Source organism: Conger conger, chromosome 4 (assembly GCF_963514075.1).
Source record: "Conger conger chromosome 4, fConCon1.1, whole genome shotgun sequence".
Classification (NCBI taxonomy): Eukaryota; Metazoa; Chordata; class Actinopteri; order Anguilliformes; family Congridae; genus Conger; species Conger conger.
Window position 1 is genome coordinate 14,439,821 of NC_083763.1, and position 14,314 is coordinate 14,454,134.

Below are 14,314 nucleotides of genomic sequence, written 5' to 3' on the forward strand. Positions count from 1 at the left end.
TTGCCCTCCCCTTGTTGCAATATTCCCCTAATGCTGTGACCCCTCCAACACTTACTGTGAATAACAACATCATCAAGGTAATTGGCAGCAGGGCGCAGTACCTTTGCATTCCTGAAGAGTGGTGGGGGCAGTACTGAGGCAGAAGCCTGTGGTTCATCCTTAGACTGGGTCCTCTTTAACCACACTCCCAAACCACTCATCCACCTTATGCTACAGACGCTTTTCCAACCTGGAGACGTAATCTAATTTAACTCATTAAATAAAGGGAAGCTTCCATCTGCTGCAAGATGGTACAGGAGCAAGATGCTCCAGGACTAGATCGTTTTGGCGTGAAGTTTGTCTGCTTCCAACACATTTGTACCCCACCCCCCCAAATTGTGCATCAGGCATCCAACTCTGTTAGGACACAGCCCAATGGCTGTCCCAGATTCAGGGTTGATATGATTTGGGATTGGGAAGTTATTGTGCCCCAGGTTGGTTCCTGATGCTTCATGATTCGTGTTGGCTTCACTTCATGCCCTTGCCGGGGACTGAATCTAATAGTAATAGTAATTAAACATATTTATATATATATATATTATAATAATAATAATAATAATAATAATTTGTCTCCGCTAACAACTCTGCATGGAAACTGTTGCTAACTGCCTCTGACTTCGTCAACCTTTTTGTTACAAAGCGTGTGTTTTCCAGAGCTTAATGCGCGGTAGATTGTGTTAAAGTACAGGTGGTGATACTCCCCGTGGCTTTTCCATGGTTGCTAGTGGAGACCTCTCAAAGATGAGAGTGGGATGGGCTTGGAGCGGTAACTAAGGACAACAGCGCTGTGGGCGGAGCTTGGCAAAGGGTTAGTTAAGCTCTGTGTGGCTTGTCTGAGTGACAGCTCAGTCTTCAACAACAAAAGCAAATCAATTACACATTTAATATAATATAATTTGTGGTTTAGCTGATGCTTTTATCCAAAGTGACTTACAGTTGATTAGACTAAGGGCCTTGCTCAATGGCTGTAGGCACCCCAGCGTACACCATTCCCTTCAGTGCAATCCCTTCTGTTTCTCTGTAAGGCATCTTTGTGACAGCCTTCTGCGAAAAGCGGCATATGAAAAAAATAAAATTGAATTGAATTGATTAATATGATAGTCAAAGACGTTTTCACTCCTTTTAAAATATGAGGTGTAGGTATGAGAGCATTTGATCCACCATCTTGGTTCTTTCTGGGCATTAGCCTGTCCTGTTGCAATGCCCAGAAAGAACCAAGATGGTATGAGAGCATGTGATGTGATCCACCATTTTGGTTCTTTCTGGGCATTAGCCTGTCCTGTTGCAATGCCCAGAAAGAACCAAGATGGTATGAGAGCATGTGATGTCATCCACCATTTTGGTTCTTTCTGGGCATTAGCCTGTCCTGTTGCAATGCCCAGAAAGAACCAAGATGGTATGAGAGCATGTGATGTCATCCACCATTTTGGTTCTTTCTGGGCATTAGCCTGTCCTGTTGCAATGCCCAGAAAGAACCAAGATGGTATGAGAGCATGTGATGTCATCCACCATTTTGGGTCTTTCCGGGCATTAGCCCGTCCGGGTTCGGCGATCGCTCAGTCCCCTCGCAACGCTTGACCTGCGGTTATTTTCTTTCTCTTTTCCCCCTCCTTCCCTTTCGGCCCTGGTGCCGCGCACTGTGGCCTCTGCTAATTCCGCGGCTTAAAATCTCATTTCAGACCCAATTAGCCTTTAGCCTGTAGAGAATTTGGCTCCCTCTGTGAGTTCCTGCATAAACTCTATAGATCGTGATCATTGGCAGGCTGGAAAATGAATTCTTTGATCGCTTAGCGGAGAAAACATATTAAAGACCTTTACGAGCCTCCATTAAAGTCTGTTAACTGTCGCTAAAACCCTGCCTGTGGCACGTTAAGGTTATCAGTGCTGCTCAGTCTGTCTTTCTGCGCGTCTGTGTGTTCACTGAATGCATTTCTTTAATTACATTTCAAAGGTACTTAGAGGAAACTCTTGGAAGGGAATCTACTCCTGCTTCTGCGCTGAACTGAACACACACTTTATTAGTCCTTCAGGGAAGTGACACACCATCAGTGAAATTACGAATTCTGTACCGATTGTTCAAAATCGCAGTTGTGAAAACGAAAACACTTTATTTGAAGCTATATAACTCCTTTATAAGCACTGCATAGCACATTCATAGGAATAACATAAGCATTCACAAGTGCTTATGCAATAACTGCATATGGGGTTATGTCAACATTGATGCAACAAGTGACATTGCCGTGACATACCAAGTGAACTGACACAAGATCCTTATGTCAGGTATTGACATACGCACTTATAAATGCTTAGTATTTTCTTAGGAAGGAGTTATATAGCTCTCATGTAGGAGCCTTTGAATGAAGTGTTACAGAGAAAATGTACAACACCAAAATGCACAGATAGCTTATCGTGAGGAGGGGGCCAGATTGTGTGTGCGTACCCCCCAACTCTACCCCCCCCATCAAGATGGTTGAGCCCCCCTACTCAGAGATCTGTAATGAATTTGGTGGCCTTGTTATCTACAGTCCTTTTTAACTTTGGCCAGACCTGGGCAATTACTACTGAACATGCATTTATGCTTCATAGCCTGTCTATTATGCTTCATAACCTATTAATGTCGTTGAAGCTTGTTGGTCATCACAAGTAATGTTCCATATACTACATGAGCAATTTGTTCATATTACATGAACACATTGTGTATGACTAACACATCATTTACATCAAAGAAATCACCTTTGCTAATGGTTTAGGTAACACAAATGAATATTAATAGATCAGTTTGTTCATTGTTCCGGCTAGTTAATGCATCACCTCGTGTTAGTTAATGGAGCCTTAATGTAAAGTGTGTTACCAAGGAAACTGAGAGCTCACAGAAGTGTTTCTGTGTGTGGAAACTCTCCTGAGAATGTTGGGCGTGATAGGGGCGTGAAGGGCACACAAACACACTGTGCTTAGGGCAGCTCTGCTGCTTTCTCACCTTAACTGTAAACCAGGCCCAGATGGATGGATCCAGGTGGCCTGCGTTTGCACAGGATCACCTCCCCTGGGGAGATGGCTGCCACTGCGGCGGAGGGGAGAGAGAGCAACTGGGCTAGTCACTGATTAATGACAATGCATTTATCATAATGCTTATGGAATAATCTGTGCTTATCTGTGGTGTTAAGTGGCAGCACAGTGCATAACAGTGAGGGAGAGTGAGTGTATGTGTGTGTGTGTGTGTGTGTGTGTGTGTGTGTGTGTGTGTGTGTGTGTGTGTGTGTGTGTGTGTATGAGAGAGAGAGAGAGAGAGAGAGAGAGAGAGAAACTGTGTAGTTGAACCAAAAAGGTAAATAGAGAAAGATTACTTATGACATCACACTGCTTTCTTCTGAGATCATTAAGGTAGTAAGTGGCATCACAGTGCAATTGTGAGAGAGAATGATTATGTGTGTGTGGCTGTGTGTGTGTGAGAGAGAGAGAGATAGAGAGAGAGAGAGTGCAGTGGAACAAAAATGTAAATAGAGAAGGATTGCAAGTCTTATGACATCACACTGTTGCCTGTGACATCATCAGCACCACCTTCCTTTTCCCCCTACAGTTAAGGCACAGTGTGCAAAGTGTCGGAGCTTTTGAAAAGCATCAACAGAAAAGCGTGAATGAATAAGATAGTCATGGTTATTACTGTCAAATGTTAAATTGCAGGATTAATCTGCACAAACAAACAGTTATCTGGAGATTAAAGGAGGGGAAATATATATATTCCGCCACAAAGCAATATGCAAATGCACCAAAGACTTATTCTGGAAAAGGCTTATTTCCTTAATTTAATGCCTTTAAAGTAACCGCATCAAATCAATTTCCCAAGATTAAATGCGCATATCATTTGTGCGACCGAGCGCGTGCTGTCTCTGCCTTGCCGAAATAGCTACAGATGGTGTTATGATTATTAGCGCCATGCTACCAGGGCTGTTCTGCACATATCTTCCACATGCCGGTTTACTTCCCTCAGAGGAGAAGCCACTTTTCTAGCATGTTCCGCCTTTTCAAGCCGGAGCTGTAATTAAAAAAGCAGAGGAGGAGAGGAGAGGAGAGGAGGCTCTTCTCCTCTTTAATCATCCGCCTCTCGTTCGCGCGACGCTCCGGCAATGGCACGGAAGCGGGTTCCATTTAAATAAAATTAAATTTAATCAGCGCGTTGAGAGCGCGAGGGGGAAAATATTTGTAGGCCTGCGGGTCGACTTTACACGAAAAAGAAATTAAAACGAGAAAAAAAAGGAATTTTCTCAGCATGACAGGAAGAAAAAGGTATTTGATTAACTCGTTTTTTTTCAGACCTGAGATGTTCTCTCTTGTTTCTCTCTCTCATTCCCTCCCGGCCCCACTGGTGACAGCCAATGGGTGCAGTACTGTATATTGAAAGGTTGTGATGACCAGTGTTGAAATGCCCTGGAATGGACAAGATATAAAATACATGGATGTAAATGTGTGCTTACATGTTGTAAAAATGTCTTTTTGTGGTTGTATGGTTCATACTGTATTTATCTTTTACAACGGAACCTATGGCTCCACCATTTTAACTGCAGTTCATATATTTATTTGGAAAGCTTTTTATAGCTTTTTGTTTATTGCTTTGGCATTTTTATTTTGGCCTACCCCAAGCCCACACAACACAGTGGGGGAACTGACTAGGTAGGGCCCCTACGGGTGAGGGGGCCCTCAAAGGGATAGGAAGGGGGAGAGAGTGCATTAGCACAGGGCCCAGAAAACACCCTGACCCCTGTGCAGCCAAATTGAATGGTAAATGTACAATGTTTATATAGCGCTTTTTTCCGAAACGCTTTACAATTAATACCTGTCACGCACATGCAAAAGGCTGCCATACAAGGCACCAATCAGCTTATCGGGAGCAATCGGGGGTTAGGTGTCTGGCTCAGGGACACTTTGAACCAGCAACTCCGAACTTCGAATCGACTGCTAGATGACCACTCTTACCTCTTGAACCCTAATGTAGCTCACCACTTACTCTGCACTGTCATTATAAATGACCCAGAAAATAAAATTAAGTATTCCATCCATCCGTCCACTATCAATCCCGCTTATTCCTGGTCAGGGTTGTAGTGGGGCTGGAGTATATCCCAGCATGCACTGGGTGAGGGGCAGGAACACACCCTGGACAGGTTAATAAAGTAATTGAAAAGGGGAAAATGCAGGGTTCCTTCCCCTGGAGAAGAGGGATTTAATGAAGGCAGCTCTGCCCATGTGACTGCAGGCAGGTGTTCTATGGCCAGTTGATATGAAGAGAGAATTTTCCACTGAGCATATGGCGCTCGTTAAAGGTTTAGCTGTGTAAGGGCTTTTGACACGCTGCATACTCCAAACACCCATCCACATTTCCCGAGGCTTGGCTTGTAAATGGCTTTATTTTAAATAGAAAACAAAAAATATATTCCAGGCGGTAGTTAAATACACGTGAAACTGTATGTTCTCATCAAATGAGAACCCTTACAGCCCTGGGTGCCCTCTATATTACCATAATAATTTGGGTTCCATATACTCTGTGGTGTTGTACATATGTATATGTTTTATTAACTTAAATTGTGATGGACGAGCATGCTATTGCTATGCTATCTCATGCTATGTTTATATGACAGTGTGGGATCAACAAAAAACCCACCTCAAAAAACAAAAAAGTCTGCCTCTATTTAAATTAATGCAGCATTCTTCATGTACATTTGGTAGCATTATTGCTTGTTCAATAGCCTGACAAAAAAATTATCTGACGCTACAACAAAATAAATCATATATTTTTTAAACATTTTCACTGCAACGTGTATTGCTGTCACCCAAACGATCGACGCAAACGATCACCTACGTATGGCTCAATCACTTGCAGCATTTAAGGCCGGGCTTAAACCCTTTTTTATCAGTGTCCCTATTCAAGTTTATTGTTTATTGTTTATTGCATGATGCGGATTATTGTATTATAACTGTGATTTTATATTACTGCACTGTTTCGTACTTTGCTTGTTTTATTGTTGCCTCCTGTAAAGCACTTTGAGCGTCATCGGCGTATGATGAAAAGCCCGATATAAATAAAATGCATTACGAGTGTTATTATTACTTCCGTTATGTAACAATAAATAAAAAATAAATAAATAAAAAATAAATAAAATAAAAATAAATAAATAAATAAAACACTTTTTGGCTGCCAGGTTTGAAGAGGATGGAGCCATTTCATAAAATCACCGGAACAGTGTGTGAACTGACAGCGTCACATCCAACCCCCCCCTTCCTTACTCCCCTCACGCCATGACACCCACCCCCCTCAGTTCCTGCTATCTAACCCCCGTGGCACTAGTGTTGTTTTTGCCGCTAATTGAAAGAAACCAAACACCTCCTTCCTCGGCTCACTTTATCAATGTTAATTTTCTAGAAGGCTTAATCTGGCTTCAGCTCCCGGACGCGGGCCTGAGTAAATTCATTAGCGCCTCGCCGGGGCAGGCTAGAGCCCGCTCCCATCCCCGGAACCTCCTTACAAACGGCCGGGGCGTCCCGATAATTAAAACCGCGATGCCCAAACATAATTCCTAATTAACCGGTAATGTGATAAAACAAGAAGAAGGGACAAAAAAAAACCCTCTTTAAGAAAAAGAGGCCCTTTGTAATTATGTGATTAATGACCTCACGTACGAAAACATAATTGCCTCCCGCCCCTCTTGGCGGTATGACGGTATCTTCCTTTCGCCGTGCGTTGGCGTGGAGCCGCTCCTCCTTCGGTTATCTGTGCGTGCGGCGCTCCCGGTGGCTTTCCGGAGAAAGCTGTAAAGCAAACGCGCTTCTCCACTTGTGCTGTATGCAATGGAACTCTTGAGTGCGAATCCTCCAGTGCTGTGATTGGCTCAGTAAATAGACCCTCCCTCCTAATTGGCTGAGAACAAGCCTCTCTCCTACTGGACGTATTTATCGGGCTCTTTCCCAAGTGCATCCTTTACCGTATATAAGTATTTTTTCTGAAACGGAATAATTGCTATATCTGTGGCAACAATATCCACAAAATCAGAGTATATCCGGAGTGGGTGTGTTATAGCTGTGTCCCGGGCGCTGCAGGGCTGGGTACTGGCAGGGGGCTGCAGTGGGGCCCTGGGGTCAGACAGCCCAAGGACGAGAGTCGCTGATGCCCCCCGGGCCCCCAGCGGGCCCCGTGTCTGAAAGTTAAAGGGTCGCTGCCGCTCCACGGCTGCTTCTTAATCCCCCAAACACCCCTATCTCCCATCTGCTATCTGTGAGACTGCGCTCTTTCAGTCACGGCTCTCTCTCTCTCTCTCTCTCTCACACACACACACACACACACACATGCACACACACATATACATGCACATTCCTTTCTCTAAATACTGCATTCTCTATTTGGCCTCCTTAAGAGAGGGCAGTCATGCTCCACACGAAGAGGATGATGCATAAACAGATTAACAGAAAATTTACTGAAACTTAATTTAAGGTTAGAAGGTGATGGTGACTGAAGTCAGCACAGCTGGATTAGTGAACTGAACCTCTTTGCTCTCCTCTCTCTCTCTGGGACACACACACACACACAGAGACACATACACAGACACACACACACACACACACACACAGTGGGACACCTCAGTCTGTGCGTGGTCAGCCTTGACTGCAGGCTTTTTTCTGCAAAGATGTTGTTGCCACAGTTACGCGGGGGCTGGAATTAAACACGACTATAACTTTATCCTCCATAACGCCCGCCCCAAACAGTCTCCAAGGATTTCCCACTGATATCCAGGTCCACACTGCTCATACACTCTGGGATTCAGTTAATTGTTAATTACCACTGCTTTAGCATTAGGACTGAGGGAGATGATCCTGAAGATGACGATGATAATAATAAGACAATGATACTAATACTAATAATACTTTTTGCTTTGTTTCCGTTTTGGCAGAAGACGTTTCAGGTGTAGCTCTTAAACAGTCAGGAGCACAGGCCTGTGTCTGGCCGCATTTGCTTGGCCAGCAGGTGTCACTACAGAACAACGAGACGTGGCTTCCCGCCCACTGACCCCTCTCCGATCCAAGCCGAAGCCCTCGCCCACCGCGCCCTGCGCTGCTACAGGAACGGCCAGGATGCGATCCCTCATCGTCCAGTTCATCCGCGCAATCGAACGGCGATGGCCACTTAAGGCAGGCGTACACTACACAAATTGCGAGCTCCCGATGGATTGGGCCTAATTTGTACGAAAAACGTTATGGCTTAACGTTGCTACTTGCTAGGTGTGTGATATCATTCGGACTGGCTTACAGGCTCCTGATTTGACATGTCAAAAATGCAATTGGGTGCCAGTCATATCAACTCTCATTCCTAGTAATTATTATGATTGGGTCCTGAACTGAAAATAACAATCGGGAGCCCGCAAATCGTAGAGAGCACCTCCGCCTTAACCCATCCTCACCACGCGCACTCACCCATGCAATCACACAAACGTCTCCGTTTAGCAAGGACACGGCCCTCAAATTACTAACACTTGTGAGCGACACAAAACGGCGATGTCAGACAGACTGTGTATAATCAATTTAATAAATTTCAAAATAAGAAAATTACTATCGATTTTTTTTCTTTTTTTTACTTTGTCCCCTACGGTCTTGTTATTGACCAGAGGACGGCGGTCGCCCCTGCTTTCGTGCGGGGCCTCCGCAAAGGAGATTGGAAACGACCGATTCATTAAAGTGTGAAATAAATTGCTTCTCGTTCCTGTTTTTGAATATGACAAATTGATTCGCCGAAGAGGGGGCGAGGGAAAACGCTCCAGACAGTTTTTTTTTTTGTGTGCAAACACACACTCGATTGTAATTGATGTTCTTTTGCCAGGGGGGATCTGCACTTTTCCCTCCTAATTTGTTCTGTTAACAGCGTTGATTTTCCCTTCAGTCAATAAAGTGCAGCTAAATCATTTTCTGACTTGGGACCGAACGCGAGAGTGATTACACAGTTCGCCGTATTAAATATTAGTGGCGCGATGTTTCCCGGTGATAAGTATATTGGTAACGTTGCTCCGCTGAAACGCTTAATGCGACTGTCACCCCGGTGGAAGTGCAGCGGAAGTTGATTATGCCAATAAAGCATCTTTCAAACGAGCCGGCGGTGACCGACGAAAGTCTATTAGGTGTGCGCTCGGCTTGCGGCGGAAGACCGAGACAGTGAAATTGGGCTTTGGTTTGTACCCACGCGAGGTTCCCTTCGTTTTCTTATTCTTTGGAAGGATTTTATGCTTGAGGCAGCTTAGCCTAGTGTCTCTCTGATTCAAATTCAAATTCAGATTGCTTTATGGGCATGAAATGTACTTAATGTACAAATGTACTTATTGCCAAAGGATACATATGAAAATGAATGCGATAATAATATTATAATAATAATAATTATGATACAACGATACGCACTGTAACAATAACAAGAACCATAATGAATCTATAAATGCTGTATGTACTTGTTTATGTTTATTGTGGATGGTCACTCTCTTTCTCGGATGCTCTCTCGCTCTCTCTCGGATGCTCTCTCTCTCTCTGTCTGTCTCCCCTTTCTCTCTATCCTTTCTTATCTTTTTCTCTCTCTTCTACCCGACCGTAACGTCACCACGGCGCAAGTGAAAACGGCCGATTGCTGTCGCTTACAGGTTGCGGAGCGACGAATGAATTAGGCGCTCGAATTCAGAGGTGGGAAAAAAAGGTCCTGAAAAACAACACCCCCACCCCCCCTTTCCCCGCTTTCCCCCAAAACAAGAAGTTTCTTTCAGCCCCCTGCCACCTGCTTCACCCCCCACCCCACACCCTCCCTCCATCCCCCACGCTGTGTGGCTGATAGGTGAAGTGTCACGGTGGTTAACCATCATCATCTTCATAATTACACACATGTCGTTTACCTTTCCGGTCCATTACAGATCTTTCCCTCCAGCACCCCCCCCCCCCCCCCAGCCGCCCCGAACCCCCCACAACCCCCTCACCACCTCGCTGATTTCTGCAGCTGTTTGCTCAGGTGGAAAAAGAGGTCTTTTTAAAGAACCGTTGATGCCCTTTTTTTTTCCCGACCCCCCTCAGGCCTGGAATCCGCACGACGTGTCACATAATTCCTCCATGATTTGATCTTTTCGAAGTTCGACTGAAGAATCTGCTGCTGATCCTGGCTTGGTAATCGGGTTGGAACATATTGTACTGTACGTACTGTTTACGGTGTATAGAATTGTCTAAATTTATCCGTGGATCACAGAAAGACAAAGTCCAATTGAACCGGCTGTTCTCTTTCTCAACCCCCTTCCCAGAGGGCATTTTCCACCTATTTTGTTCTAGTCCTATGAAGGTGTCAATATCTCATAAACTATTTACTACACACATACAGTGTACACAAACTTTACTCTAAAATAAAAAAAGTACAAAATGCCAAAATGTTTTCATAGTATGATATGTGTTCATTATATGTGTGGACAAACTTGATGTCAACTTGTACAAAATATGGTAAAGATATCGACAGGAATTCAAATTCCACATGAGTTTTCCCAAAACTGCACCCAGATGTTCTCAAGTGTTCCAAAACCTCTCCAATTAAAAAAACATCTGCATATCTCTTTGTCCAGACACATGAATGATCAGAAAAGCCTATCTTCCTCTCCCCGCCCTCTCCCGGGATTCTGACGTTCTGAAGGCAGGTTTTTGGTCAGCCAGGCGTAAACCTGACCCTCACAAATCGCTGTTCTGATCCCCCCTCTCCTCCTCATTTTCCTCCATCAGTCCCCGTTGACATGTTTTTATACCTCTGAACGGCTCTCATTTTGTTGGCTCGTTGTTCTGCCTCTATGCCCCTCTTCGAGTACACCCCGCCCCCCCACCACCACCCCATTACCCCTGGCTTCTGCCGTGCTTGTTAGCGTTCCGCCCAACTCACACCCTTCAACACCTGTGTTCTTTTTCATAAAGTTTCTCCAAAAGTTAGCTTTAGAAATGATTTGACCAGCAAATCAAAACATTTTTGGCTTGCCGGTCACAATGAACCGAAATCCCACCCCGCGCCATCCAACCCAGAAAAAAAATAATAACAAAGCTACAAGCTGTTCTAAACAAGCTCTGTAATTATTTTGTCATATAAACCGTAATACCATAAAAAGTGTGTACACTGTGTTTTATTTCAGATGCTAAAATTGTTCTAATTTTCTTCTCAGCTGGAGACCTCTATGTTTGCTTTCAATGCTATCTTCTATAGAATGATTCATGTTTTCATCCTTCAAAGTGACTAGAAATTTCTATGTCTAATGATTGCAAACTCAATGATTTAGAAGGACAAATGCAACCATAAAGTGTTTCTAGTGGGGCTCTTTTATTTATTTTGGGAAGCTGACACACTGGGGGCAGTTCTTTCTTTCTGAAAACACACTCAGAAGACGCGGGGTGTGTTTTAGAGAGTGTTTTTATTCTTTTCTTTCAGAACTGAACTCCCAAGGTCAAGGAATGACACAGACAACAAGAAAAGGCAAAACACTGACAAACTCAATGAGCAGCCGAGTAGCTGGGAGGACAAGCTGTGCTTTAATCATTTCTGTTGGCTTTTTGGCACAATCCTCAAGTGAATATGTTGTTCTGATTTGATAGCAGTCTCAGCAAATGATAACAAATACGTTTTTTAGGTCCATGTCTCAGATTGTTCATCTTAAAATTCCTATTTACAGTCTAATATCCAAAAATATATTTTCTTCAGTAACTTTTCTGGAGTAAACTTCACTCGTCACAGAGTCAAGAAACATTGTCAGTGCACACAGCAAGATTAAGCAAGATTTACATTCTTGTGTTAAAAATGGCAAAAAAAAGGAAGATGGCTATCATTCCAAGGAGTGATAATTGCATAGCTAAATCAGTGATAAATGATTTCTGAGCACCAAAATGTTGATTTTCCGCCATATTTAATGGTGGGAAATCATGGCTTAATCAGGTGCCTGTATGAAGAAGCAGGATTCCTGAGTTAGCTGGATATTCTGTGCTGTGATATAACCAACATTAACACAGTGGCAATAGATTTTCTGTACTGTGATATGACCGACATTAACACAGGGGCAATGGATATTCTATACTGCGATATCACCTGGGTCAAACATGGGTATATGTTTTGTATTCACATACTTTTCTATACTTAACTGAGCTTGTCTGGTGTATTGGAGTCTATGAATGGCAAACCTCGCCTTCTAGTCCTCTTGGCTGGCTGATTGCATCAGGCAATCCAAAACATTTATGTATTTGACTGTTCTGTACTGTTACAGCACTGGAATCTCCTGTTTCCTACGAGTCCCTCGGAGTCCCTCCCAGTAAGAAGCATAGCGGACACAGGAGCTGGGTATCTGGTGGGCGTATGTAATCTGCGATCCCGGCTCCTATGGATACGCACACAGTGACAGTCCGCTGCACTCTACTGCCCAGATTTGGGTTGATTATACAACAGTATCCACGGTAACAGGTCCTATTTCAAAACGATCTTTTTCTGTCTCTTTTACAGTCGCCAGCTCAAAGAAAGAACCTCTGTAACAATATACGACAAGTTTCAAGCATTTAATTTACACTGAAGACACTGTGCCTTAACAGCAACTAAATGCAAAGTGTTTGGAGTGGCTCAGAGACTGAAAAATTAAGTACTAAGTGTTAAGGCACCGTGAAACATTTGCAAAAAAAATAAAAAATAAAAATAAGAGTCTGGGTGGCTTTTTTTTCCTTCATTGTAGATATATAGGGCTGCCTAGAGCTCCCAAAGAATCTATAATGTTTATTTTCTGTGGTTTTTCCCATTTACGAGACGATTTGCAAAAACTCCATCCGTCTTGAAAGTAATTACGTTTTTATTCAACGGAACCATCCATAATTAGATATAACTTCTTTAAATCACTGAGAGGCAGATTTAGATTTTGTAAATCACCAAGTATCATGTTGGACATTTAGTGGTGTCCATGGGCAAAGCGATCTTGGCAAAATAAAACTATCTATGTAGCTGTGTTTGATTGCTTTGGCAATGTCACAAGGAGCGATATTTAAGAAAGTTAAATTAAACAGAATTTATCTAGCGACCAAAATCAACAGCGAATATGCAGTGAATTCCATCTCATCTCCCAAATAGTTTATTCTGGTAAGCCTAATGTTTGGCCTATATCTCTGACTTTTTTTTCCTTCATATTTCTCAGCCTCATAATGGCTTCCTTGACTGTCTTTGGCACAACTGTGGTCCTCATGTTGACAAATGCCAATAACAGACTCCAAAGGCAGTCAAAAGCCTAGAAGTAAAACTATAGACTGAAAGGTTTCTTATACCTGCACTAAGGAAGTGACTGAACACACCTGACTAATCGGAAACTAAGCCAACTCTCCACATACTTTTGGTCCCCTAAAATTGGGGAATGCTGCACATATGAAAAGGGATGTAAGCACTTAAGTAATTCCTGCACGGATCACCCGATATGGATGTAAGCACCCTCACATTAAAGCCGACGGTCTGCTCTTTAACCTCGTATTCGCTGTTCCGTTTCAAATCCGATGTGCTGGATTACAGAGCCAATGGAAACAATCGGAACAGACATTGCACCGCTGTCCGAATACTTATGGACTGCACTGTATAGACACTGCAGGCAGAGCAGAGAGGGGGAATTACAGGCAGGTGAAAAATAAACTTCCCTGTGACATGTTTCTCTTCCCCCCCCTCACCCCCCCCTTAAACTGCTGATGCTGAAAGTGTCCATTCAGCAGGACGCTGTGGAGTGGGGGAGAGGGGGGGGGGTGGAAGAAAGGCGAAATACCATTTCGACAGAAATAAGTTCCCGCGACCGCGCTTGTCGGATGACAGGTACAAGGCAGGCTGGGAATGAATCGTGCGAGCCGAGCGCGGCGGTCCCGGGCCCCTCCCCTCCCCGCGCTGCCGGCCTATCGATTCCCCCGCCCGTCACATTCCGCGGGGACCCTGGACGGGTCGCCGACGCAGAGCGGAGAAACGCTCTTAAAACCACTGACATTTCTAACTCCCGTTCGGGGGGGGACTGCGCGCCTTTTCTTCTGTCGTCAGCCAAAGACGGTTGTGCAAAATCAAGCAATTTTTTTTTTCTTGAATAGCCAAAATTAATTAACCCTTTAAGGCATCTATATAGCGCCTTTATCCAAGGAGCTGTACAACTGATGCTTATCAGTGACCAAGTCACACACACACTCACACACCAACAGCGATTGGCTGCCATGCAAGGCACCAACCAGCCCCTCAGGAGCATTTTGGGGTTAG